A 4,720-nucleotide genomic window follows, 5' to 3' on the forward strand; every position below is an offset into this window, starting at 1 on the left:
GACTAAGCTGGTGAGGTGAAGACTAGCTTTCCAACCCCAGGAGCCATGTGTTAGAATGAGAACTGGCTCTGAGACATGACAAGCATCTAAAACTGATGGGGATGATCCTATGAAGCCGCTGTAGCTGCCCACCACAGGCATTCTCACTTGTGATCTTCAAACAGTTCACTCTTCAGTGGAGAGTGGGGGGGATGCAGTACCTGAGAATTGAAGCCATGGGTTGCCTTAGAGAGGCAAGTTGATTTTTACTTTGAGACAAGGTCTCGTTAAATTGCCCAGGTTATCTTTGAACATGCAATCCACCTATCTTGGCCCCCTGAGAGCTGTAATGATAGGTATAGGACCACCTCATGTGGCTCAGGAAATACCTCCTCAAAACTGTCATAGGTTAGGGCTGGGGACATGGCTCAGTAGTCAGAGTGTTCTTCCAGCACTTATGAGACCCTGGGTTCAACTCTCCAGCATCATGACTGGGCATGGCTTATACACACCTGTACTCCCAGTGTTGGCAAATTGGGGGTACAGAGGTTGAGGTGAAAGCAGGTCAAGAACAGGACCTTCACATTAGCCTGTATTACATCAGAAGTGAGATTATTCCTTTTGGGAAGAAGAGGCAGGAAGATCTCTCAGTTTGAGGTCTGCCTGCTTTACATAGAGAGACCCTATCTCAAAAAAAAAAAAAAAAAAAAAAAAATACTGTGGGATTTCAGGGGCTGGAAATAGCACCCTTTCCAGAAGACTCTAGACTTGATTCCCAGCATCTAGTGACAACTTACAACCATCTGTAATTCAGTTTGAGGGGACCCTATGCTCTCTCCTCCAATGACAACAGTCAAGGCCCACATACTTCCATGTAAACAAAACACTCCTAAAGTGGGATTATATCTAATGCAAACAAGGGAAATTTCATCAGCCATGGTTTTAGATTGTGGTAGTCAGTCATGGTGGCACACGCCTTTAATCTCAACATTCCAGAAATGGGAGGCAGGCACGTATCTGGGAGCTCAGAGTCAGCCTGGTCTACCCAGAGTTCCAGAAAAGCCAAGGCTACATCAGAGACACCCAAAAAAGACTGACCACTGGGGTGGGGATATAGCTCGGTGGCAAAGCTGATGGCTGTACTGGCCGAGTTTTCGTGTCAACTTGACACAAGCTGGCGTTATCACAGAGAAAGGAGCCTCCATTGAGGAAATGTCTCCATGAGATCCAGCTATAAGGCATTTTCTCAATTAATGTTCAAGGGGGAAGGGCCCCTTGTGGGTGATGCCATCCCTGGGCTGGTAATCTTGGGTTATGTAGAAAGCAAGCTGAGCAAGCCAGGAGAAGCAAGCCAGTAACATCCCTCCATGGCCTCTGCATCAGCTTCCAGTCCTGTCTTCTTTGGTGATGAACAGCAATGAACTTGCTTCTTGGTCATGATGTTTTATGCAGGAATAAAAACTTAAGGCAATGGCTGATGTGAATTTTAGAATCTGTCATCAGCACTAAAAAAAAGGGGGGTGGAGGAAGGCATTTATGCAGAAGAAGTTATCTATTGTCATTTGAGGGAACCAAGTAAATAACAAAGAGTAGAAGGTAAGGTAAGAAGTGGGACAATGAAGTCAGAAAGAACCAGGCTTTAAGTCTGGCTTTGTCATCTAGAAGCTGTAAGAATTTAGGCTGATTAATGGCCTGTAAGGTGGGTTTCATAACCAGATCTACTTTATTCTGTGGCTGAAAGGGAGAACATGGAGTTAGTTTGCACTATCTACCCCTATCACGGGGTGGAAGAACAGCGATGCCACACATAACACCTGGTTATCACGGGGTGGAAGAACAGTGATGTCACACATAACACCTGGTATATAGTGACCACTCAATATACCACTTTAGACCATCCTGTGGAATCCAGAAAGGATGGAGGCGGGAGTACTCAAAGTCTGAGACCAGCCTACATGAAAGACTCAAAACTCTGAATCAGTGAAAAGGTAAGAATTGTATGTAACTCAGAGGAGGCACTAGAGCCCCAGGGAGATGACACAATTGGAAAAGTGGTTGCCACACAACCTCTCTCCCCTGTTAACCATATTAAAGTTTCCACGAAAGGGTACCACACACCTGTAGCACTACCACTGAGGAGAACAAAGACAGGAGAGGAACCCAGAGTCCTGCTGAGCCCCAGACTGTCTGGACAGGTGAGCTCCAAGCTTAATGAGACCCTATGGAACAAACTAAGGTACTCCACAGTGAAAAACTGACATAAATCACAATGGGGTGCAGATTTATAGAGAAGACATCCAACACTGAACTCTGGCCTCTGCAGGCATATACACACAAACACATACACCAGCTACTGGAAGAACCGAAAAAATGAAACGGTATGAACATGTTAACACTGAAACCTTATTTTGAACCTTCCCGACTTCCAATCTCCTTGTTTGTGCTCACATTAATTATGCTTGGCCAGGATATCTCCACATGACCAGCCCTCCAGCTCCCTATTTACTTTCTTTTGTTTACTCCTTCCTTCATTTTTCTTTAAAAGATTTATTCTACATATACAAGTACCATGTCACCATGTGGTTGCTGGGAATAGAACTCTGGACCTCTGGAAGAGCAGTCAGTGCTCTTAACCACTGAGCCATCAGCTCTCCAACCCCTTACTCCTTTCTTCTTTTCTTTTTCTTTTAGGTTTATTGAGTTTCTTCTCTGTGTAGCCCTAGCTGTCCTGGAACTCACTCTACAAACCAGGCTGGCCTTGAACTCAGAGATCTGCCTGCCTTCACTTCCTGAATGTTTCCTTTACACCAGATTAGAGGTGTGTGCCACCACCACCTGGCTTTATTTCCATAGTCTTAATCTCCTCTAGAAAGAAATTGGTCAATTAAAGAGGAAATTGCTACTTAAGGATATCTGGATTAGTAAGTGCCTGGGAGCACTAGAGAGAACAGTTTTTTGTTTCTTGCTTTTTTAAAGATTTATTTATTTATTTCATGTATGTGGGTATACTGTAGCTGTCTTCAGACACACCAGAAGAGAGCATCAGATTCCATGACAGATGGTAGTGAGCCACCATGTGGGGGCTGGGAATTGAACTCAGGACCTCTGGAAGAGGAACCAGTGCTCTTAACCACTGAGCCATCTCTCTAGCCTGAGAAAACAGTTCTTGGTAGGGCATAGGGAGAGAGAGAGAAACTATGGAGAGTTCTTATTAGTTATGGAATGTCATTTTGGTAAAATAAAATGCTGGAGATGATGCCAATATATGTAAGTGCACTGAACTATGAACTTAAAACAGAAGCCAACGATGGCAGCACATGCCTGTAAATCCCAACACTAAGGAGGCAGAGGCAAAGGATTCAAAGTTTGAAAGCCAGCCCAAGAAACATACTCAGCTCTATCTTTAGAACAAAGATTTTTAGCAGAGTGGTGGTGGCCCATGCCTTTAATGCCAGAGGCAGGTAGATCTCAGTGAGTACAAGGCCAGCCTGGTTTATGTGGTAAGCCAAGTCTGTTATGAGAAAAGCCCTGTTTCAAAAAAAACCAAATAACATCATTTAAAGGAAGAGTTGGTGTTGGTGGCACACACCTTTAATCCAGCACTTAGGAGGCAGAGGTAATCAAATCTCTAACCAAATATCTATGAGTTCAAGACCAGCCTGATGCACAAAGCAAGTTCCAGGATAGCCAGGACTACAAGGAGAAAACCTATCTGGAAAACCAAAAACCAGGAGGAAAAGAATCAAATATTCTGGATATAAGCACACACATACACACATACAGTACACATTCTGTACAATTATCAGGCTAAAGAGGTGACTCAGCACTTAAGAGCTCTGGCTCTCTATACCCTGGTCAGTGTTAGTACACAGAAAGGATGCTACAAACAAGATGGCTCAGCAGTTAAGAGAACTGACTGCTCTTCCAGAGGTCCTGAGTTCAAATCCCAGCAACCACATGGTGGCTCACAACCATCTGTCGCTCTCTTCTGGTGTGTCTAAAGACTGCTAATTATCTACATAAATAAAATCTTAAAAAAAAAAAAAACAGTGAATCCGGTAAGATAGCTCAGTGGATGAAGTGCCTGCTACATAAACATTAGAAGCTGGGTTCAGGCCCTTAGTACCTACAAGAAAACCCAGGTGGCACCTTCTGTGTACCTATAATTCCAGTTCTTGGAGGTGGAGGAAAGAGACTCGCTGGCCAACCAGTCTAGCCAACTGGTGATCTCCACATCCAGTGCAGCCTGTCTCAAGAAAATAAGACAGAAAGTGAAAGAAAAACAGTGTCTTAGTCACCATTTCTACTACTGTAGTAAACCATGACCCAAAGCTACTTGGGGGAGGAGAGGGTTTATCTCAGCTTACAGCTTGTAGTTCACCATACAGAGAGGCCAGGGCAGGAACTCCCAGCAGGAACCTGGAGATAGGAGCTGACTCACAGACCCTGAAAGAGCACTGCAGCTTTGCACTCGTCCTACATATATCATCCTGGAGTGGCACCGCCCACAGTAAGCTGGGACCTCCTACATCAATCATCAATCTAGAAAATATGCTACAGGCTTGCCCTCAGGCCAATCTGGTGGGGGCCTCTTCTCACCCAAGGTTCCCTCTCCTGAAATGACACTAGCTTGCATCAAACTGACATAAAACTAGCCAGCACAGGCCCATGCACCACAGACATGAATGAAAATATTAAATGTATTGCAAATACTACATCCAGATCAATCAAAATAAGCAAA

This window comes from Micromys minutus (genome assembly GCF_963924665.1).
Source record: "Micromys minutus genome assembly, chromosome: 27".
Taxonomy (NCBI): Eukaryota; Metazoa; Chordata; class Mammalia; order Rodentia; family Muridae; genus Micromys; species Micromys minutus.